This window comes from Lepidochelys olivacea, assembly GCF_965140295.1.
Source record: "Lepidochelys olivacea isolate rLepOli2 genome assembly, chromosome: 1".
Taxonomy (NCBI): Eukaryota; Metazoa; Chordata; order Testudines; family Cheloniidae; genus Lepidochelys; species Lepidochelys olivacea.
In genome coordinates, this window is record NC_140411.1 from 346172077 (window position 1) to 346197182 (window position 25106).

The 25106-nt window shown below is 44.8% G+C and overlaps 1 protein-coding gene across 1 annotated transcript in view; it reads right to left on the bottom strand.

Moving 5' to 3' along the window:
* Window positions 1-25106, bottom strand: part of PLXNA4 (plexin A4) — a 577512-nt gene that overhangs the window by 357835 nt on the left and 194571 nt on the right. The window lies entirely within an intron of this gene.

A 25106-nucleotide genomic window follows, 5' to 3' on the forward strand; every position in this document is an offset into this window, starting at 1 on the left:
ATCCTCTACAGCAAACAGGGAAAGATTAAGAATGAGCTCTCAAAAATGGATACTCTCATAAAAAACCAGCCTTCCACACAAACTTCCTTGTGGCTGGAATTTACTAAAACTAGACAAGCCATTTACAACGCACACTTTACTTCTCTACAAAAGAAAAAGGACACTAAACTTTCTAAACTACTACGTGCTACAAGGGGCCACAGCAATGCTTCCCTCAACCCACCCAGCAATATTGTTAACCTATCCAACTATACTCTCAGCCCAGCAGAAGAAGCTGTCCTATCTCAGGGCCTCTCCTTCTGCCCCTCCACCTTCACGAACATGATACAGTTCTGTGGTGACCTAGAATCCTATTTTCGACGTCTCCGACTCAAGGAATATTTCCAAAATACCTCTGAACAACATACAAATCCACAGAGGCCTCCCTACCAACATTACAAAAAGAAGGATTCTAGGTGGACTCCTCTTGAAGGTCGAAACAGCAGACTGGACTTCTACATAGAGTGCTTCCGCCGACGTGCACGGGCTGAAATTGTGGAAAAGCAGCATCACTTGCCCCATAACCTCAGCCGTGCGGAACACAATGCCATCCACAGCCTCAGAAACAACTCTGACATCATAATCAAAAAGGCTGACAAAGGAGGTGCTGTTGTCATCATGAATAGGTCGGAATATGAACAAGAGGCTGCTCGGCAGCTCTCCAACACCACTTTCTACAAGCCATTACCCTATGATCCCACTGAGAGTTACCAAAAGCAACTACAGTATTTGCTCAAGAAACTTTCTGAAAAAGCACAAGAACAAATCCGCACAGACACACCCCTGGAGCCCCGACCTGGGATATTCTATCTACTACCCAAGATCCATAAACCTGGAAATCCTGGGCGCCCCATCATCTCAGGCATTGGCACCCTGATAGCAGGATTGTCTGGCTATGTAGACTCCCTCCTCAGGCCCTATGCTACCAGCACTCCCAGCTACCTTTGAGACACCACTGACTTCCTGAGGAAACTACAATCCATCGGTGATCTTCCTGATAACACCATCCTGGCCACTATGGATGTAGAAGCCCTCTACACCAACATTCCACACAAAGATGGACTACAAGCCGTCAAGAACACTATCCCCGATAATGTTACGGCTAACCTGGTGGCTGAACTTTGTGACTTTGTCCTTACCCATAACTGTTTTACATTTGGGGACAATGTATACCTTCAGATCAGCGGCACTGCTATGGGTACCCGCATGGCCCCACAGTATGCCAACATTTTTATGGCTGAATTAGAACAACGTTTCCTCAGCTCTCGTTCCCTAACGCCCCTACACTACTTGCGCTATATTGATGACATCTTCATTATCTGGACCCATGGAAAAGAAGCCCTTGAGGAATTCCACCATGATTTCAACAATTTCCATCCCACCATCAACCACAGCCTGGTCCAGTCCACACAAGAGATCCACTTCCTGGACACTACAGTGCTAATAAACAATGGTCACATAAACACCACCCTATACCGGAAACCTACTGACCTCTATTCCTACCTACATGCCTCCAGCTTTCACCCTGACCACACCACACGATCCATCGTCTACAGCCAAGCTCTGCGATACAACCGCATTTGCTCCAACCCCTCAGACAGAGACAAACACCTACAGGATCTCTATCAAGCATTCTTACAACTACAATACCCACCTGCGGAAGTGAAGAAACAGATTGATAGAGCCAGAAGAGTTCCCAGAAGTCACCTACTACAGGACAGGCCCAACAAAGAAAATAACAGAACGCCACTAGCCGTCACCTTCAGCCCCCAACTAAAACTCCTCCAACGCATTATTAAGGATCTACAACCTATCCTGAAGGATGACCCAACACTCTCACAAATCTTGGGAGACAGGCCAGTCCTTGCCTACAGACAGCCCCCCAACCTGAAGCAAATACTCACCAACAACCACATACCACACAACAGAACCACTAACCCAGGAACCTATCCTTGCAACAAAGCCCGTTGCCAACTGTGCCCACATATCTATTCAGGGGACACCATCACAGGGCCTAATAACATCAGCCACACTATCAGAGGCTCGTTCACCTGCACATCCACCAATGTGATATATGCCATCATGTGCCAGCAATGCCCCTCTGCCATGTACATTGGTCAAACTGGACAGTCTCTACGTAAAAGAATAAATGGACACAAATCAGATGTCAAGAATTATAACATTCATAAACCAGTCGGAGAACACTTCAATCTCTCTGGTCACGCAATTACAGACATGAAGGTCGCTATCTTAAAACAAAAAATCTTCAAATCCAGACTCCAGCGAGAAACTGCTGAATTGGAATTCATTTGCAAATTGGATACTATTAATTTAGGCTTAAATAGAGACTGGGAGTGGCTAAGTCATTATGCAAGGTAGCCTATTTCCCCTTGTTTTTTCCTCCCCCTCCCCCCCCCAGACGTTCTGGTTAAACTTGGATTTATGCTGGAAATGGCCCACCTTGATTATCATACACATTGTAAGGAGAGTGGTCAGTTTGGATGAGCTATTACCAGCAGGAGAGTGAGTTTGTGTGTGTATGGGGGTGGGGGGTGAGAAAACCTGGATTTGTGCTGGAAATGACCCACCTTGATTATCATGCACATTGTAGGGAGAGTGGTCACTTTGGATGGGCTATTACCAGCAGGAGAGTGAGTTGGGGGGGGGGGGGCGGAGGGTGAGAAAACCAGGATTTGTGCTGGAAATGGCCCAACTTCATAGATTCATAGATTCATAGATATTAAGGTCTTCATTATCATACACATTGTAAGGATATGCAGTTTCCACGATATGCATCTGAGGAAGTGAGCTGTAGCTCACGAAAGCTTATGCTCTAATAAATTGGTTAGTCTCTAAGGTGCCACAAGTCCTCCTTTTCTTTTTGCGAATACAGACTAACACGGCTGCTACTCTGAAACCTGTCATTGTAAGGAGAGTGATCACTTTAGATAAGCTATTACCAGCAGGAGAGTGGGGTGGGAGGAGGTATTGTTTCATGGTCTCTGTGTATATAATGTCTTCTGCAGTTTCCACAGCATGCATCCGACGAAGTGAGCTGTAGCTCACGAAAGCTTATGCTCAAATAAATTGGTTAGCTAGGGGAAAGGAATTGCTTCACAACATCTCCCTATCCTAACCTTGAGCAGTAGCAACTATGGATGTAAGCCACATGTCGGTAACCTGTTGTGAGAGTGGGTGTGAATGGCAGGCCAGGAGGGTGTGGAAGGGCAGGGGAGGCAGAGAGGACGCGAGTACAAGGCAAAGCTGGCCAATACCACTCACATGCAACCAAACTTCTCGACAGGAAGAGGAAACTCCCCTCCTCCCCGCCCCCCACCTGCAAGATTCAACTGAAAAACAACCTGAGTGCTCCCACCTGTTGGGGCTTGAAAGCTTGCATGGAGCTAACCCTCTGTGGCACTGAATGATCTTTACAGGGAGAAAAGGAGGGGATATTGCTCACCTTCACCCCCTCCTGTAAATCTGCTTATGGATCAAAAGACCTGGCTCACAAAGGTAACAAGGAAAAACATGTTCTGGTGAAATTGCCTTCTGCTCCCCATGTGTTTAATACCAGCTCAGCCTCTGTTTCTTTGAATGCAGTTTAATTAGCTTCATTAGCAGTACAAAGAAGGATGCTAATGGGTTTGTTTTGTTCTGAAGGATGGATATTTCCCTCCCTGGGTGTTTACAGGTCAGGGAGTACCCACTGGCTGCCACTGCACCTAGTCTGCTGAGAGCAAGCCAGCTATGCCCTAAGGCACTGCAAGGAATCCCACACTCCTGGCTCCCTGGGAGAAGTGAAAGTGCCGGGTTTCCTGGTTCAAGGAGAGCCAGGAAGCCAGCTACCTAATCTAAAGCTGTGCACATCTGCTCTCCCTTGTTGGGACCTCCTTGGGACCTCCTTCTTCCAGCTCTGTTCCCCCCCACTCCTGGGAAATAAATATAGAACATAAGCCAACAAAAGCTGCCTCTCGCCCTCCACTTGTATCCTGTAATAACACACCATAAAATTAAGTAAATTCCACTGCTGTGTAATATGCAGCATAAAAGCTGCAGCAATATGACTGCAGGGCACAGTGGCATTAATATTTCCATCAGCTCCCCTTCACTCAGTGCCAGGGTTTTCACTTAAAACCTCCCCAGTCAAATAAAACCCCCCACACAAGCAAAGGGGAATGGAAATACTCAAACCATTCTCCCCATCAGGTCCCCACTCACAGAAACCCCAGCAGACCCACACATAAATGTACTTCAGCAGGTCCGCATGAAAACTCCAGTGTGCAGAATTATACTTGATATGTGTACACAGTTACAAACGTGCATGCACAGATCCAAACCAGTCTCCCCATCAGGCATCCATAGACACTCCAGGGTGCAGAGCCACACAAACACACATAAATAACGAGGAGTCCTTGTGGCACCTTAGCGACTAACACATTTCTCTAAGGTGCCACGAGGACACCTCGTTATTTTTGCTGATACAGACTGACATGGCTACCACTTTGAAACCTTTTTCAGAGTAGCAGCCGGGTTAGTCTGTATCTGCAAAAAGAAAAGGAGGACTTGTGGCACCTTAGAGACTAACCAATTTATTTGAGCATGAGCTTTCATGAGCTACAGCTCACTTCATCGGATGCATGCCAACAAACCTGTCACCTGTCACAAATACACATAGGCAGGCACCCACATACACCCCATTTTGCACTTACACTCGACATGCATGCATGTAAACACACAAATGTGCATGGACAGACCCGCACCTTTAATGCTCCAGGCACCCACATATACCCCAGCATGAAGTCACAGCCACTCTCACACAAACCCAAACCCAAACCCAAAGTGTAAGCACATCCCAATATCCTGATGTATATAGGCGTGCCTACCTTAATGTGTGTACACCTATACCCCGAATGCATACTTGTGCCCAATGTGCATGTGCATTCCCATGCTTTGATGCCATCCTGTGTACGCACACATTCACATACACACACCAACAGACCCAAATGTGTGCAATCTGATACAATTACTGACTCTAATTAGCCGTACAGTAGTAGGCAGATTTGCTGGTGTTCCCTGAAGTTTGCTCCATCACTGCAAGCAACTAAGCACTTATAGTCATCTCCCATTACAATGACAACACATCTTAATTGCACTCACTCAATGGTGGGTGTGAATGACTCAGAAAGAAGCTTAAGGCTTGGCTCTTTTTAAAGCAAACATTAGAGATAAGTCTTCTTGCTCAGTTCTCTGGCAGCCTCCGATTTATCCTGGATAGCTCAGTACGTTGTAAACAAACAAAACAAGTCAATGGGGATTCTTTGGCATCCACCACAAGGATCCTGCATGTAGTACACACAAAGAGTACAGATCCTGTTGCATAGCTGGAGGTGAGTGCTAGGGTCTAGGATCAGAGAGTTGAGGTCAGTGGTGATGATAGTCAGCTTCTCGAAGGCTTTGTCTAGTCAAGAAAAATTAGCCCTATTTCACTAAATTGGTTTAAATGCACTGGTAAATTAGCAAATTAAACTGCACCGATTTAACTGGGGGTTATTTTAGTGCATCTACACTGGGGGTTTATAATCAATACAGTTTTATATTGATAGAGTTGTATGATCAGTATAGTTAAACCAGTGCAACTTTTCTCATATACACAAAGCCTTTTTAAAAGCACCACCGGATTTACCCAAAGAGCTGGCTCAGCCATACAGAGAGCAACAGATGACACAGACCTTAGCTAGACTAGGAAAACAAGTAGTTTTTAAAAATCAGCATAGCTAACATGATTTGAAGCACCACTTAGCATCTAGTGTAGATACAGCTTAACACCTTGAAACCTGTGTTAGCCGGCCATGGTCTACTCCTGAAGGGGGGACTGTGTGTGTTCATGTGCAAATAAATTGCTGGGGGCAGGAAGGCCATGCCAAAATAAAAAGCAGTTTGCATTTAGATTCTAATTCAGCAAAGCACTTAAGCACATTCTTAAAGTTAAGCCCACGCTTAGGTGTTTTGCTGAATAGGAGCCTTCACTGTGAAAGTGGTGAGGTCTCTTGCTATTCTTCTCTCTGGCAGAAGAGAGATCAATCGTCTGTGTCCAGCCTATGCAAAGGTTCTGTCTCCTACCCTCATAAGCCTCCCCCAAGTGGTTGTTAGTTTCATAGTTACAGTGGCATGTAGCTGGCAGGAGAGATCAGGGCGGCAAAGGGAGAGGTGATCCTGCTGGTAACCAGGGCCAGTCCCATACAGGGCTTTGAATACCAAGACTGAGACTTGGAACTGGACTCGACATTGCACGGGGAGCCAGTGCAGACAGCAGGTCACCGTGGTATTGTGGTCCCACACATGCCTTGCAGCATGAAGTCCAATGGGTAGGTTAAAGCTCTGGACCCCGAAACCACATCAGAAAGAGCACACAGTGTCCCAACTCCAGCAGAAGGAAAGGAGAAGACAAGACAGCCCAAGGCAGTGCCAAAAAGTGTGCTCCAGCCTTCCAGCTGACTTGCTGGGAATGGCCAAAAGCCCAGAAGATGCTTCAGGACGGTTTTCTGAAGGCAGGCTGAAGAATCAGTACAGCAAAGAGGAAACCTGGACAGCCTGCCACCCTCCCTAATCATGGGAAAGATGTTTCTACACAAGGCTGAAAGGCCCAGTGCAGAGCAGCACACAATGCAAGCTTTGTCCTCACTTAACATCTCGGCTCCAGCCCCTCCCTGCCTTAGTGATCTGATCTTGGGTATCTTGGGGTGCCTGCTAGGGAACTGTTGCGGGTGGGCCTCTGGGAGGGCTAAACTGGACACTGGACAAGCAGCAGAATGGGCTATAAGTGCCAACATACACCTGGTAACTACTGGACATAATTATCCACAGATAAACATCTGAGCATGTGGGTCAAATCCTGCTCTTGGTAACGACGGTGTAAATCCACAGCAACTCCATTGACCACAGTGCCATTTATCAGGCCTGAGTCCAAACTCATTACTATTTATTTATATTGCAGTAGCACTGAGACGGGCCAGTCATGAGTGCTAGGCACTCTACAAACACGGGGGGGATGGAGGGGGAGGACAGTCCCTGCCCCTAAAGCACTTACAATCCAAGCCAGTTATACTCCTGTGTAATACCATTGACTCCAGTGGAGTATCTCCTGATTAATAAGGCTGTGACATCAAAATTAGAGCTCTGTGCATAATTTTTTTTTTTATTCTGTGGCTGAACTGAAAAGAAAAAAACAAATTGTTATGAATTGGTCTGAAAATTTTTCTGAAAACCAAAAAAGTTGAATTTTTTAAAATTTTGGATCAAACTAAATGTATGATTTGAGCCAAAACAAAATGGTTTGTTTCATTTTCACCGTTTAAAAACATTTTTAAAAACAATAACAATTTTAAATGAAAAGGTTTTTTTGAATCAAGAAGTCAAAACATTTTAACTTTTTCAAAAACTTTGGTTTTGTCAAAAAAAAATGATGAATTTGATACGAATTCCTGAAATGTTTTTCTCAACCCAAATCTGCATTTCACTCTGAAAAACAGTTTTGTCTAAAAAATTTCACCCAGCTCTACCCAGAATCAAGACTAATGAATGCATTATCTCAGTGAAATGACTCTAGATTTCTAGAGAGTAAAACTTGGCTCATTGATTTCAGAGGAGTTATTCCTGATTGACACTGGTGTCAGAGGAGAATCAGGCCTAATAAATAGCAATGAAGTCAGTGGCGTTACTGTAGATTTATATTGGCATAACTGCAGCATTAGGCCCACAGATTTATGGGAATTCTAGATAGAGAAGTCAGATTGGATCTAACCCAGCTCCCTGCCAGTTCAGGACCATTTCGTAGGATACATTCTCCAGTTTAGTTGTGAACGACCCACTGAAATCAACTGCACTGAATCTGTTCCATAGCAATGGCCTGGGTTCAGCAAGCTTCTCCTTTACCAGCGGTCTGATTACAGGGATGCTTCTGTATTTTGGTGCCCATACTTCTTCCATTCTCTCTTCAAAACCCTTTTCCTGCCTGCATAATGGCATTTTTTAATTTTAGCTGTACCCACCATCCTGATGCCACTATGGGAGCAGTGAGGAGACAGGGCTGTTTGTTTCCCCAGGCAGCTAACCTAGAAGAGCCCCCACCCCCACACCCTTGGTCTGCAGGCGAACCCACCACCTCTGACTTTCCGACAGCTGGTCTCAGTATGTCTGACTCTCACACAGCACCAGCTGCCGTGCATCATCTTGCGTGCTGAACTGTAAGGCAGCCCGCCAGCTCTCACCAGTATCGGCATGTTATCAGCTCCAGTTTGCCATGTAGCCACTTTGCAAACAGGAGACCCCCCTGGGGCCTGGCCTACTCTGGCAAAGTTCAGATCTACAATTCTCTACCGATGATCGCAAGCGTGGAAGCACATTGTAAAGCTGGAATATTAAAGAGGGTTTGATTCCCCACTGATGCTGAACAGCCTGCCCACCCTCAGAACCAACAGGAGTCAGGGTGAGTAGAGGACCTCGTGCCCTCCAAAGCATCACTGTGTCTCCAACCCTGCCTGCAACCAGGACATGATCCCGCAAGGTGCTGAGTGCTCTGATCTCCCAGGGAAGTCAAGGCAGGCTTCCAGATGGGGAAATTATTGGACAGATGCTTGCAAAGGATTAGGATCCAGTCGCTCAGAGTGGTGCCTACACTGATAGAGACATGGCCAGAGGAGAAAGTAAACCGAAAAAGTATCTCCAGTAAGTGGATTATGTGAACATCATCATCCAACATGAAACTCCCCTTGCCATCCACTCCTGGCTTGGATGGTACGCAATATTACAGTAGTTTGTGCACCTGCTGCAGCAGCAGCTCTGCAATGAGATTAACATGCCTGCTGACAGAGAAAGGAAACTTTGGGAAACAATCTGCAGTCCTGCTTTTTTCAATTCCCCAGCTCTGGTAGGAAGGGCTATCTTTTGATCCATCTTAGGGCTTTCTATAGCGCCCATCTCTGTGGCAGCTAAGTGCTTGTCAGGTAAATTAGAACTGCATAGCCAGTCTCCAGTGGAATTCTGCACTTCCTCCTTCCCCTGGCTAAGGACATTACATTCCTGTTTGTTTTGGGATGAGATATAAAATGGATATCCTGTCTAGCTATGGTAATTAAAGATACCATGGAACTTTGGCAAGCGCCGAGGTGTTCATTCCAACGTACTGGACAAATTCAAGCACAGGCAATTACATTCAGCCACTCTATTATTCTTATTCTTAATACTAAATAAATAATAATGCGTACTGTAGTTGCATCAGGATCCCCAGTCATGGACCAGAACTCCATTGTGCTAGGTGCTGTACAAACACAGAACAAAAAGACAGTCCCTGCCCAAACCTGCTCACAGATCCAATAGTCTTTTTCATTCCTGTCCTAAATTGATGTATAATGTTACTGTGTGCTGTTGGCCCTCTGCCACATTCCACCGCAGACATGGCTGCCCTTCAGTGGCAAACGAAGTCATGTATAATTTGGACACTAATCGGTCACACTGAGAAAGCATTTTGAGATCCTTTGGGATAGATGGGGTTATATGAAAACTAGACATTATTAAGGTATCATATCCCCCTCTGGCTGGGACATTACTTTTGGTTGCTGTAAAGATGACTGTGATGTCACAAGCAGATGGTTATGGCGTCAGGTGGAGGGGGAAGGATAAACTGCAGAAGCAGATGGACACAAGATACAAAGATCCTTTTCATGCAAAATGTCCCTGGTAATATATTTTTTAATGACAGAGAAAGAACTCAAGAAAACATCTGATGTGTGAGCAGAATGGTCTCTAAGTTGAATATTTTCCAAATTTGCTGTGAAGCAACAGGAGCTTTTTAAGCAATTAAGTTTTCATTTAACCCCTTTAGAACCTAATCTTGCATTCCCTTTGCACTCTTGTCCCCTAACATACAAACACACTTGAAATCTCTCTCTCTGACTTTATTTGTAGAAATTCAATGGAGTTTATCTGTTTCCCCAGGACTTAATATAGCCAAGTATCTTACAGGGTGACCATATGTTCCGTTTTGGATGGGACAGTCCCTATTTCAAGGCCTGTCCCAGCCATCCTGACTGTTTTGGCAAAAGTGGCCACTTCTCCCATTTGCTTTTGCCAACTGATCAAGTTGGCAAGAACAAACGGGATAAATGCCCACTTTTGTTAAAAAAAACGGGGTGCAGTGCAGAGGAACGTGCAGGGGCGAGCAGAAATGCCAGCCCTGTGCAGGGGGGAGGTTGGACTGCGGGGGGGGGGGAGGGAGGGGAGGATTCCAGTGCATGGGGGGCCAGCAGGGTTCCAGTGACACCCTCAAGCTGGGGGGGACTGAGTTGGCAGAGTTCCAGCAACCGGCCACAGCCTAAAGTGGGGGGCAGCAGGGTTCGAGTGACCAGTGACAGTCTGGGAGGATGCCTCGGGCGAGCAGCTGGGGCCAGCCCCATGTAGGGGCTCAGGTGAACGGCTGGGGCCAGCCCTGTGAGGGTGAGGGGGCTGGGGCCAGCCCTGCACGGTGTCCCGTTTTCCCTTTGGGAAATATGATCACCCTACTTTTTATAGTGACTTTCATCCCCAAAGATCCCAAAGTGTTTTATAGTCTATAGCTATAAACATTAGCAAGAGAGAGAGAGAATCTGATTACGCTCTCACACCAGTCTTAGTGAGTTATTCCTGATTTACACTAGTGTAAGTGAAAGGAAAAGCAGGCCTATATAGATGTACTTCATCCACTGATGAAATGCAGCCATCTCTGGGATGGAATCCAACAGTTTGTAAAGCATCCAAAACCCACTGACATTCATTGGAGATTTAAGTGAACAACAAACACAAGATGGAGTCCTTGGAGCAGTAAGGATGCAGTCCGGGCAGGTCAGTGCACTTTGTATCATGCACACCCCCATCACAGTAGTACCATTAAGGCCATGTCTACACTAGGAAAGAAGGTGCATTTTTAACATGTATTAGCTAATACATGTTAACTAACATCTGTTAAAAATACACTTTGTTTCCTAGTGAAAACAAGGCCTAAATAATGGACACAATATCATCATCTAAACCAGAGCAGGTCCTAAATACCAAGTGCCTCACTGGCCTGAGGAGAACTTGAAGTGGGTGCTGTAAAGAAGCACAAGGACACACATGTCCCCGGTAAAATTCGGGAGCTTCTATTCAATAAACACAGCAGTATTCCATCGCCGAGGGGCTCTGGCAGCTCCACTCCCTCAAGGCAGCAGTAATTGAAAAACAGGGATGGAACAGCCTTTCCCTCTTGAAAGAGCCTGGCTGGAGAATAAATCGTCCCGACAATGATAAATACAGGCATTTACTTTGGGCAAGCAAGCTCAACACTCACCAGCATATTTATTGTGAAAACTGCAGCAGTACACTCCCCCCCGCGACTCCTCAGCCCCCCCTCGCGCCGAGCTCAATGCTCTAGGTTGTCTCCTCTCTTACACGGAACAGTCTCTTTTTTTACTTGTCCTTTTTTCCCTTCTCTCTCTTTCTTTGCTGTATGTAATGCACAGTGCATAGTCACTGATGCTGCCATTCACCTCTTGCCCAGGGCATCATGGTACCAGCTGCGTCAAATTAACTTCCAGAGGAATCTGGAAAGTTACCCTCCATCTGCAGGCCAGGAGATGCTAAACCTTAGGCAGAGAGGAACTAAATACACCTCTACCCAAATGCTCAGCTGTACCCAGGTCTCTGCTGATCACTCGATGACAAGGCCAACAGTGTTTTTCAATTCCATTAGCTGCAGGTACTGTGTTATCTGGCTCAATGGTGGAGAGCAGAGATTGTTAAAACCAGGGAATATCTTTCATTCAAAGAGCACTTTTTATCCCAATGAATCTCAAAGCACTTTCCAAACCATGGCCTCCACGCTCCATTTCTGCCAGCAAAGGTCAGAAAGAAAGGGCAGAAGAATGCTCTGCCCGTGTGAAAGTGCAGGGGGAATTTAGAGAGGCAGAATATGATGAGTTACCCAGACAGCAATTTGGGCAGGAGACCTGGGTTAACTTGGGCCCAGGATTTTGGAAACACTGGACCATATGTATTGACCTGACAAAAAGAGAAACTGGGAGTGACCAGTATTGGGTAAATCCCAAGTCGAAATGGAACCTGCCTTTTGAGGGGAATGGCCCAAATTCAACAGCACAATTAACTTGTTAATGTAGGACTGACGCTAATAAGCACTTAACACTTTTCCTTTAACACCTCCTGCATCACCATCACTCCACTGCCATTTGTGAAATCAATATAGTATGTGGACATCTAGCAGCACAGCTGGTACATTCTACCCAGATGTTATCTACGACAGCCAAACAAGGGGTTAATTAAAGTTCAGTGAAGCCAGTCACCCTACAAACTACAATTGATTTAAACTGTCACCCAAACTTGCACTAGCGACTATTCTCAGCAAAGGGGTAAATTCCCTCCCAACCTCCCTGGACTGCACTGGAGATTTGCATTCAGCTGCCTGCCAGCCATGCCTTGCTCATGACAGCTGCATTGTTGCCTCATGACCGTGACTGAACTGCTTGTTGCTGCAGAACTAGGGTCTAACATGTACCTTATGCACCTGCATTGTGGGGCGCCTTCAGCTGGAACAGGTCCCAGGAGTGTAAGCATTCAGCATAGCAATCGGGTCTTGCCTTGCACTGTGAACTGTGCACAGGCTTCGCCTCAAGACCAGGGATTCAGGACTCCAGGATCAGAATGGTTATATTTCCCCTTCACTGACATTGTCCAGGATATCAACCTTGTCTTTCACTTAAATAGGAAAGGAGGACTTGTGGCACCTTAGAGACTAACCAATTTATTAGTTAAATAGGAGATTGGCTTGAGCCTCAAAGTCCAGCTCCAGGTTGGAGATTCTGGAATGTTTGGATGCTGAGTTTTGAGTCAGCCCATTACCTCTACAAGGGCCTGTCACAGAGTTCAGATCAGCATTTAGACCTCCACAGAGCTTAAGCATTAGGCTCTGGGGGGTTGGTTTCGATCCATCTCTAGTTAAATGTCAGAACCAACATGGACCTTTAGTTCAAACTCAAACTGATCCTTGTGAGATTTAGAAAAGCCAGATAAACTTCTTTTAAAATTGTTTTTTCATACCACTGCCTTCTCCATATTCTGGGCTTCAGCTGGGGGTAGAAGCAGGAGTGCTGAGACACACCATCAGAAGTTATTATTTGACACCTATGAAAGGCAGAAGCACTGGATAGATCAACGACACTTATAGTTCTTGTGAGCTTCCCAACCCAAGGCTGTAGACCCAAGAAGTGTGGATAGGAGTTGAAATTCTGGGGTTCCTCTCAAAACTTCTTGAGGGTTGAATGCCATTACAAAAAATCTGAACATTACAAAATAAAATTGCATATCGTGTTAGGGAAAAAAGCAATTGCCGTTGTGGCCACAGAGCAGTGGGTGAATGGGCCTAATAAGCTATTTTGCGAATTTACCCAGTAAACCTGCTACAGCAGTCAGGTGAATACTGTAGGTAGGAGTTTGCATTTGTGGAATCCAATCTTCCAGTCTCTCACTCTCTCTAAACTGAGAAGCAAACCTGTTGGCGGTTAGCTATTTTCGGTGCTGCTGTGGTATGGGTCCGGTATTAAAGGGAGGTGCTAAAGGATTTCTTGAGGTAGCCTCTCCATTATTTCAATGTCATTTAATTAAACAGAAGCAGTCTTATACTAGCCATGTTTGAAAGTGCTGTTGCTACATACAAAGGATATTAACAGCAACTTCTGCATCCATCAAAAAAAAAAAAAAGTTCAGTCAGCGGTCTTGTGACATGGGTGTACTGAAAACATGTTGAGGTACGGACATTTTGTATCATTTTCCCTCCACCCCAACACACAACTTTCACCTCCCTAACATTAACCGAAGAGGTTTGGGGCTAAAATAACAAAATGTAAATTCTCCTGCAAAAATTGTCTAGAAATATTTATTCTAATGTGGCTATGCCTGTATTCAAGTCCCTCTTGCATTTGATGTCTATCAAATGAGTTTACTAACAGGAATTTTCACCGATTTTAAGTATGGCCAAAGTGTCATAGGTAGTGAATTTAGCATTATTAACTACAAATGGTCACCTCAGAAATCTGATTCCAAAGGTTACCATCATCCAATCAGGGAATGAAAACGTACCACCTGACTATCAGACCAGAGTTTTGGATAGCAAGTACTTGAGATGAACTGCTCACAAACGAGCTACTCACAGAAATTATTCCGCAAATACCTTGAAAGAACAAATGATTTTGAGAAAATCACGATCTGGTGGAGATCTGTGTCCCATGGTACACAGCTGCCAGCTTGAGGAGTAGGATCTCCAGTATGTCTCGCTGGACTACCCAAGCTCCATTTGAATTTACACCCTTCAAATACTTTCAGACAGCTGATTTTGCAAGCAAAGGACACCAACGAAACGGCACACATGTGGCAGGACCTTCAGCTACGAAAACATGAACCTGGCCTGGAGGACCCACTCCATTTGCGATAGCAATACTAGGGCTTGTATCCTCTGCAGACCACAGTCACTAGAGGGTGACATTCACACACACTCAAGGTGTCCTGTAATTCCAGCCAGGAGAAGGCAGTGCGTGTTCTCTCTCTCTCTCTCACACACTCACACACGCACATGCCATCATGTGCCAGCAATGCCCCTCTGCCATGTATATCAGCCAAACCGCACAGTCTCTACGCAAAAGAATAAATGGACACAAATCAGATGTCAAGAATTGTAATATTCAAAAACCAGTAGGAGAGCACTTCACTCTCCGAGGACACTCAATAACAGACTTAAAAGTGGCCATACTTCAACAAAAAAACTTCAAAAACAGACTTCAACGAGAAACTGTAGAACTGGAATTAATTTGCAAACTTGACACCATCAAACTAGGCCTGAATAAAGACTGGGAGTGGCTGGGTCACTCCAAAAAGTAGTTTTCCCTCTGTTGATACTCACACCTTCTTGTCAACTGTTGGGAATGGGCCACATCCACCCTGATTGAATTGGCCACATCAGCACTGACTCCCCCACTTGGTAAGGCAACTCCCATCTTTTCATGTGCTGTATATTTATACCTGCCTACTGTATTTTTCACTCCATGCATCTGATGAACTGGGTTATAGCCCACGGAAGCTTATGCCCAAATAAATGTGTTAGTCTCTATGATGCCACAAGGACTCCTCGTTGTTTTTGCTGATACAGACTAACATGACTACCCCTCTGAAACTCATTACAGGGTTATTCTATCCTTCTCCCATTAACTCTCATTTGGCATATACATATACATTTTGGATTAATGGGGGTATGATTGATTTATGAGGCAAGATTATTGGAGTTTATATATAATTCCATTACTCTTACCACATAAATCAATCATACCTCCAGCCACCCAAATGCAAGATTTGGCTACCCTTTCTCACACTAAGTTGTATCTTACTCCATGAGTAGCCCCACTGACAACTTTATGGTGTTAAGATGCCGGGAACTGAATGCAATATTGTATTCTCTTATATTCTCACCTTTGCTTTAGACACATTAATGCCTTTTTGGTCCATGACGTGATGCCCCCAAATCCCAACTATTTGTGGGTTATTTTGCTGCAATATTGCCCTTTAAGCTCGTCTTCTAATTTGATGTCTATCATTGCTCACGGGTCTCTTGGAAAGTCTCCATCTTCCATTAACAAATACCATTTTTCTACTGAAAAGTCACTGTTGTAACAATTGAAAGAGCTTACAGAATCAGTGAAAAATACACGGGGAAAGAAAGGATGTAGTAGAGGTTTTTATCAGAATCAGCACTATTTATTTTGTTCCTGGGTATTACAGATCAGAGAAAATAAACCCAGAGTAATTTCAATATCATAAGGGTTACGATGGCGCAGCCAGGGCGGGGCTGAGGGAAGGGGTGGAGTGGGGAGACACCACCCCAACCCCCTACAGGGCTTCTCCCCGCATTCCCTTCATCTCATTCAAGAAGCCCTCCCGTTCTATAGCAGACGAAAAAGATTTTGCAGTGATGGTGCAATGGAGCCAAAGGGACTATATCAAGTGGAGGGGAAAAAACCAGCATCAAAGAGGGGATAGAAGAATAAAAGAGCTCCTTTGCTGATCCACAGCTGAGCTGGGCAAAGCTTATAAAAGATAAATAATGCTGACATTACAAAGCTATGGTCAATTCATTTTCTACTTGTCACCACTTGGGATAATTGGCCTGCACAACAAGCATGGGAAAAGCAGGTCAGCTTTTTTGCCTTATTTTTTTCTTAGAGGTACAACTTGGATTAGACTGTGTGTTATACCACAGATAAAAATAAAGAGAACGATCCAAAACCTTCAATCTTTAATCTGGAGAGGTTGCGAATGAATAGCTCAAGTGCCTGTGGATCAAGTGAGGCCTAGTTGTCTCTATGGTAACTAAGCCAGTGTTAGAGTAAGGCTTTACCTGGCAGCTTTGCAGATATGGGCCAGCTTGGCTCTGTTTGAAGTGCGCGTGTGGCTTGTAGTGATGTAGTGTTGCCAACTCTCACAATTTTATCAAGGTTCTTGCAATATTTGGTGTTTTTCATAAAGTTCCAGCTCCTGGATTCAGCTGATTACCTGGAATCTCCACTTTCATTAATTTACTTTTTAAAAGCAAGTCTTTAGCCGTCATGATTGCGGCAAAACACTTGAAAATGTGACACGAGTATACTCCAAAGACTCAACGGCAAATAAAATTACTATTTTTGCAACAGTGCCTAAGAACCCTAGTCATGGGCCAGAGCCCCATTGTGCTAGAAACTGTACAAACAGAACAAAAAGATGATCCCTGCCTTAAATATCTTACAATTTAAGTATAAAACATGAGAGAAGAGGTGGAGAGAGACAGAGAGAGGGGAGAGCACAGGAAACAATGAACTAATACTACTCTATAACTGATTATTTTTTAAAATCTATCCCTTTTTAAAAATCTCCTGATTTTTAAGCTGATCTCCTGAGCTGATTTTTTGCAGTCTGACTTGTGATTTTTCTGATGCTTGGAGTTGGCTGCATGGTTGTACAGCACCTGAAATTAGAGAACCAGGGCATTCAAAGCTCTCTGCGTGGAAGGGGTTTCCATTTTATCTTTCAATGAAAGATTTACAGAGGAGACCACATAGCTCTCTTACCATCACCCAGAAAAATGTCTCAATCATCAGAGAAAACTGCTGCTCATTTCACTCTCTTCATAACAAAAACATCCTTCCTTTAAGGGAAATCATCATGCGATTGTGAGACACTGGTTAGAAATAGAGATGGCTTCAGCTGGAACCTGAATCCCCTCTGATTTTACAGCTTGTGGTAGTTTTGTCAAACTCAAGACCCTAAGGTCTTGCCTTTTTCAGCTGAGGGTCCATGATGGATCCAAAGCTGCCACTGGGGCTGGGTATATTTTCCTTGCTAAGACTGGGATGAAATATTTTCAGCCCCGACATGACAGAAATATACAAGAACAGCTGATCTTGAGAGAGTTCAGTGCTGTTTAACATGATCAAATCCAAACTGAGCCCCTGCTCTTAATCTTAACCTGCCTCCTCTACCCATCTCTGTTTAAAATGCTGTGGCCAGAGAAACATATGAAGCAGTGTCTGGATTTACTGCTAAAGTGTAGGATACTGCCTAATGGGTGCTGGAACAATTTGTATAGGGGAGGTGCTGAGAGCCATTGAACCAAACTGTAAACCCTGTATATGATGGAAACGACTTCAAGCCAGGGCACCCGCAGCAGCTGGGCTGCCTAATCCACCAGGTGCCCATTGGGAGACAGGGGTTCAGGTGAGGTTCTTGGAGGAGGAAGGGTCAACCTGCCCTTCCTTGGGTCAAGAAAAAGGAGAGAAATTTGCTGACCTCCAGACCCTCAGTAGGGAGCACAGCGGAGGAGTCTGCCACATGCTTTGCTTTAGCCTGGCAGCAAGAGGGGCTGGAGACAGCAAGACTCTGTGAGTGTGAGTGAGAGAAAAGGGTCACCTCATCCCTTCCCATACAGAACAGCATTCCCCCTCTCCCCACCCCTGAAAGGGCACCCCTCTCTCTCAGATGCCATGCTTTCCTCCTTTCAATTTTGGCTGACAATTCACAACATTCTCTTTTTGCTGCTATGAAATATACAATACAGTGACTTCCAGCTGAGACACACTCAGTGTGAGGGGATAGCTCCCTTCTGTAACACTTGAGAGAAGCTGCCTACAAGCCTGAGGCAGCTGGTTTGACTATCCAGTGTAGTAGTAAGTAACATGAGAAAGGCAAATGATGAGAATCGAGAAAGAAAGGAGAAGCTATGGTAATGGATTCAGTGCTTCTCCAGGGTTTTGCCACCCACTGGTAGACAACAGTAACACTGAGTAGTTTCCTCTTGAGTTAGGTCCACTTAAAGCACATGGGCCCGATCTTCTTCTGGTGTAAATCAGTGAAGCTCCATTGACTTCAATGGAGTAATTCCAATTTACATGAGCTGAGGATCTGGCCTATGATGTTTCCAATGCCTTTGCAGTTGTGAATATACTCCTGGGCTCCTGCCACAACTCAAGAACGTGTTCTACAGGGGATGAATTGGCCAAGGCTCAACCACTATGTGCTCAAGTCATCCCATGCTACTCTGCCAGCCTGTCCTTTTGCCTCATGGGAGGAGAGTGCCTACCAGGAGATGCTCCAAGCTGTATTTAACATGTGAGCGCTGTCCTTATGTGCACATCTCCTGCTCTGGCAATGTGTCAGGCAGACCTGGAGCTGTTGATGCATTTGCAAAAGGAGAGGAGAAGACCAGCTCTTTGCAGATGGGCAGCACCCACATGCCACCAGTGGGAGTGGAAGGAGGTGAGGAAGAGAGGAGATAGACAGGGTCAGAACTGTAAGGGCCAGCTAAAGAGGGAGGAACAAAATCCAAGGCTCTCTCCCATAAGAAGCAAATTCAAAGCTCTCACTGGAACTCAGTAGCTCTTTAAAAGGAAACACACAGACAATACTATAAAATATATATGGAATAAGAGCTGAATTGAAAAATCAATTAATTCCTCAATGATCAAACTGGAAAGAAATATTTTTATTTCAAACCAAAACCAACCATGTGGTGAGAAAAACCTTATTTGACAGGAAAGTAACTTGTTAATAAATATTTCTTTTACTTGTAACCTTATGTTTCCAAATCCTTATATTGGAATCTTTACCTCGAGCTCTGTTAAATAAACTTCAGTTTTTTAAAAAAAATTCAACAAACCTGTCCAAAGGTGTTGCGCTAAGGAGAGTATTGAATTAAGATGAAACCAGTGAACAGGGGTGCACTGCTTCCATGGAGGCAGAGGATTGGTATATACTACAGGTGGCTAGAAGATAGGGAAGTGGGCAATCGAGTTTAACAAAGCAGAGTGTGTAAACTGCTGAGCTGCAAAGGGAAAGAGCAGGGCTCACAAAGCCTGGAGCAGAGCACTCTGAGTTGCCAGCAGCCAGTGGCGAGGAGACTTTCCCCTCATAGGGGACAGACAGATGTCTCTCTTGCTATAAGCCCAGACACCTGAAAAGTGTCACAGTACTACTCTGGCAGGTTGATTTCCCACTACCGGCAGCTGTTTGAAGTTGCTCAGGAGTTTGGAATGTTAGTGTGGATTCATGGATGATAGGCATTCAAAGTGTATGATAAATTCATTGCTCACATGGCTATATGTATATATATATTCTCTCTCGAACACATGCCCCTAGCTAGATATTCCAATCAAAGGGACAAAGCACTAGGGTTCTGGGTGAAGAACATGCCAACTTTGCAAAAAGAAAAGGAGTACTTGTGGCACCTTAGAGACTAACCAATTTATTTGAGCATAAGCTTTCGTGAGCTACTGTAGCTCACGAAAGCTTATGCTCAAATAAATTGGTTAGTCTCTAAGGTGCCACAAGTACTCCTTTTCTTTTTGCAAATACAGACTAACACGGCTGTTACTCTGAAACATGCCAACTTTGTAGCTCTTTGTCAGCATGCAATTACTCATGCATTACACTGAGCTTTTGTTTTCCTCCAGCAAGCCACCTTCCCCCACACCCCGCTCTCAAATGCATAATTTCAGGGTTACACTCCCTCCTCGCCTTCTGCCCCCTTCCCCATTGGCCAGATGAATTTGCCAGAACAATCCAGCCTTTCCAAAGCAGCCGCTCAAAGCAGGCAGCTGGAGACCTCGGGGTAATTGATTGGACATGGAACATTACTGGTTTGCAAACATGGCTGCACAGAGAAAGTGGACACTTTGCGAGTCTGAGCGCACATGAAGATGATTATTTTAATAAACTCCCATTAACTGATCAGTCTGCTGCAAGGAAGACCAGGGTGGAGGGTGCACCAGCCAGCAAGAAGTCATTGTGTCACCCCCCACAAAGAACATACACAAACAAGAAGTCCCAATGACACAGACTGAGTTTGGTACCATATTTCCACAGCATCAGTTTTCAGGCATTGGACCAAATTCTTCTCCGGCATAAACCCATCTGAAGGCAAGGGAGTAACCCCTGGGATTAACTGGCCTACTGGGGAAGACATATTCACTTCAGTTCAGACTACAAGGCAGTATCATGCCAGCTGGGGCCCCAGCCTTCATGACTCAATGGGGATTAATCTCAAAAACTGGCTAGATGCTTTCAAATATTTTACCTGAAGTAACTTACTGTTTTTACTCAAGAAATAACAGTAACAACCTGCATTTCAGACGGTCTTTTACATTTCTACAGAGACTTTTATCTCAAAGTTGTTTAGCAAGTATGGTAATCAAAATGACTTCTCCTCCACTGCTGAAATGCAGCCACCTCTGGCCTGGAATGCAGCAGCTGTTGAACAACGCACAGCAATGCTACTCAATAGTTTAGGACAGAAAATGAAGAATATTTTATCCAGTTCGAAGTTGGAATCTCTGCCCCTCTCTTGCCCCTGCAACATAGTGCTGGCCAAGAAGAACCCTGCTCCAGGATACAAATGATATTGCATCCTTATATATACGTATATATTCCTATCCTGGTCACATTACATCTGCCAAACTCAATGAATGGAAAAGGGTTAGATTTCTATCCAAAAGTCTAACTTTTGGTTAGCATGATCAGCAGTGGTCTCAACATACCCGCATCTTAACGGTTGTCAAATTTTTAGTGGCATCATGGCAAATAAGTGTTTTATAGAGAGATCTGAATGAGGATAATGTATTGATTTTGTAACGTTTACAGGAGCTTCTCCAAAGCATGCAGGGCAGTGTGGGAGAAAACACAAAAGGTGATGTTTGAAAATTTAACAAATGGGCCATGGAAACTGGCATCGTGGGCCAATTGGAGGCTGGAGTCTACCTTTCAATACTGAATGAAAGATGATAGGTACTGTGGGGATAGGCTGAACGTGAAGACAAGTAGGTTAAGTTTCATGAGATCTTGAAGGAGGAGTCAGCAGAAGGATGCAAAGAAGGGGTCAAAAAAGGATGCAAAAAGTGATGGGCTAGGAGAATGATCTTTACAGCAGAATTCTCAGTGGATATGAGCAAAGCAAGTTTGCATTTCTAAAGGCCAGAGAAAAGGCCGTTGCAGTTAGGGTGAGCAGATGAAACGGACAAAATATAGGGACATATGGGGGAAGCAAGAAAAAAAAAGCGGCCAGAGCAGCCAAAGCTGCAATATCGGGACAAATGGCATCCCAAACGTACATTGGTTGGGACGCAGGACAAAGAACTAAAAATCGGGACAGTTCCGATTTTATCGGGATATCTGGTCACCCTAGTTGCAGTAATCAAGACACAGAATGGTGACAGCCAGGAGGAGAGTTTTAGCTGTATAGATGGATAGAAAAGGCCGTATTTTAGTGATGTTACACAGCCTGGAGGTGATGCAGAGCAGCGGACATAGCCTAGAGAGGTGTCCGAAATCCGAATCAAGGATGATGCCCAGGTTATGGACCTGACTGGAGGCAGCATGGTGGTGGTGTCCACGGTGATCACAAAAGGAGGTGGTAGAGAGAGCTGGAGGTGCAGGAATGGGAAGGGGGATTAAGAACCCTCTTTTATCCATGTTGAGCTTGCGCTGATGACTAGGCATCCACAAGGACATGTCAGAGAGAGACTCAGACAGTCTGTCTGTCTGTAGCAGCACGGTGGGAACCCAAAGCTGGGAAGCCTTTACCACTACCATCAAAACAAGCAACAGCAGAGAAGGGACAACCTGCAGATGTATTTCTTTTTCCCTCCATGCTTTAAAAAATCTTCACTGGCTAAAAAGGAAAGAAAGCATGTACAGATCAGTTAGAAAATAAAATGGGGCCAATTCCCTCATATTAAGCCTGTTATTGGGCTCAGAATCAAATTAAACTACAGGGCTTTTCACTAGCAGAGTGCTATTTTAAGGCTTATTAGACTATATTAGGATTGGCATAAATTTCCACTGACATAATATAGGCCTTTAATTGGATTTAAGGGCGAGGAGGCTGCATTAAACTAAAATCAGCCCTCGCAGGGGGAAATTTGGTATTCTCCTCACAGATCCTCTGCTTTCCCTTGGCACGAATCCCAAGCAGTCAACCAGACTGGGTAACCCATTCAGAACCAGATGTAATTGCTTATACTCCTCTAAATGAGACAGATAAGCAATCTGGCTGCCAAAACTATAACACACACACCATTGCTCATTAGCAAAAGATGCACTGCTCTGGCCGGTGCTCCAGTTCGCATGCGAATCTGGAGAAAATGGCATTTCCTTGGAAGCAAACCAAGTACTGGAGGAGAATTTGTGTTAAGTATTTACTTGTGGAAGGTTACAATCAAAGAATCTCAAAGCCAATGCCTCAACCTTCAGAGGCCTGGTAGTACTAGAGCTATGGCTAATAATAAAAATATAAGCCCTCATCTGCTTGTCATGTGGTTTGGGGGGCTTCTGTATTACCTGACTCCTTCAACCATCTTCTGACTCAAAATGTACAAATCTCAGGAGACTCAGAGGTCAGGAGTTCTGCTCAGAGAAGCACCCTATCGGCTGGAACAATAGCCAAACAATCTCGTCACCCCAAGGGCTTTGGCAATATGGATCGAACTGCAGACAGCTGCGTTAGCATAGCATGCATGATGTGCCGTCCAGTCAAACACAGCCACGTTTAGGCTGGGAAGTCACAAGATCATAATCTTAGGTGGACTTCAGTGCTTCCTGCTTCCCAGAGAACAAAAAATATTCTTTTGCATTGTTCTGGCATTTTTCCAGTCCCAAAATGAGCATGAGCGATATTTAGACTGAGAAAATAGCTTAGCACAAAGATGCCCGCACACTGAAAAACAACACTAAAAAAATAAGTGAACCAAACATTGTGTGTCTCAATAAAAGTTCGGCTCAACACAGGCTAGGATGGGGTGATCACTCATCCTGTATTTTATGGGATTTATTTTATCTGGCACCTAAGGTCCCACCATTGGCTTCCAGTAATAAGGAGCTGTGTTTGGTCTCTACTCAAGCAACAGTCATGAAGATGATCATTCCCTGTGATACAAAGGTATGGTTTTGTACCAGGCATACAAGACCATGGACTGGTGTCCCCTTAGTAGTAAGTTTTGTCCCATATTTGTCATACACGTGCAATATTGGCCATTCCAGATTAGAACACGTCACTGGGTGCTGGAGGGAGCCTGAAGAACCTGGCCTCTCCCTTGGTATGCAATGGTGTTTCAGACAGAATAATCCTAAGAAGTGACTCCACATGGCATACCTCTGCTCCCAAATCACTCTGACTCCACTTCTAGTTCCATGCCTCGGGGCACAGAACCCCAAAATAGGATGATCTAACGCTCCTCCTCTTCAGCCCAGCTCCTCTTGAAGTCTGTTGACCACAGTGCATCTCTTCACCTCTAAACTTCTCCCATCCTGCCCATATCGCCCAGCCACACATGGGCATCATTAATGGAACACTGAGAAAGCAATGAATTTGCAGCAGCCCCCACTACCCCCAGCGGCAAGTTCAAAGGATGCTGCTGTATGCCGTTTAATGGTTCCAGGAAAGTGGCTCATAGCAGGAATATTGCTGCAGTATTTCAAGAGTGTGTGTGTGTGTGTGTGCACGCATGTGAGTGAGATCTGATGTGTCGCGGTTCTGCAGCTGCTTCTTATTAGCTCAAGCACTGAGCTGCTGGGGATGGTGATTTTTCTTTCAGTGAGACAAACTTTGTTCCTTCTGTATCGATTGCTTCAAGATGTAGTTGAGAAGTGCAGACATACTGAACAGGGCGGATAGATCCAAGGAGGCAAAATGCTCTAGTACACTCCATGGTATCCTAGGCTATGTTCCTACAGACACATCCCAAGTGGGTGAAATGGGGATGGCCTGACTACAAGTTGGGGAAAAGCTACTGAATTCAACCCCATCGAAGTATTTTGGTAGCTCCCATCACTGTAGGGATGGCACAAATGCCAACGCAACAGTCAGAAGGTGTTAACACAGGCTAGGCAAACTTGTATGGCTACAACAAGAAGTGATGTGAATCTTCACCCAGAACTTAACTGAATACAAAACAAATTGGCTAACATTATTGCACAGCTAAATGGGGACACCAACAGGGAGAGAAGACCAACAAAGCAGTTAGGCAGAGGCAAGAAGCATTTGTGAGTCTCAGGAGATCTACTGGCTTTATGGACTGCAAGTCAAATCTCTGTATACAAACACAGAAATACAGACATATATGTGTACACAGACTCAGGTCCAGCTCTTCAGCTGGCATAAATCAGTGCCACTCCATTGACATCAATGGAATAACATTGATTTACACCAGCCAAGGCCTACAGTGTACAGAATATAGAACAAGTGACATTATGGCTGTAAATCTTGTTGAATAGTCCAAGTTCATCTGTTTTCACTAGTTCTAGGAATTTCTCTTTTCTCCGGTGCCAGCTGAGACAGGGGAGCTTGTGCTGAACTTAGAGGATGCTGCGAAAGTTTCCCTGACAACTGCAGCCACACAGATGAGAGATCTTAGAACATCCAACTGAGGGGCCTGGGTTTGCTTTTTTTTAAGTCATCCATGTACCAAGAAGCAACT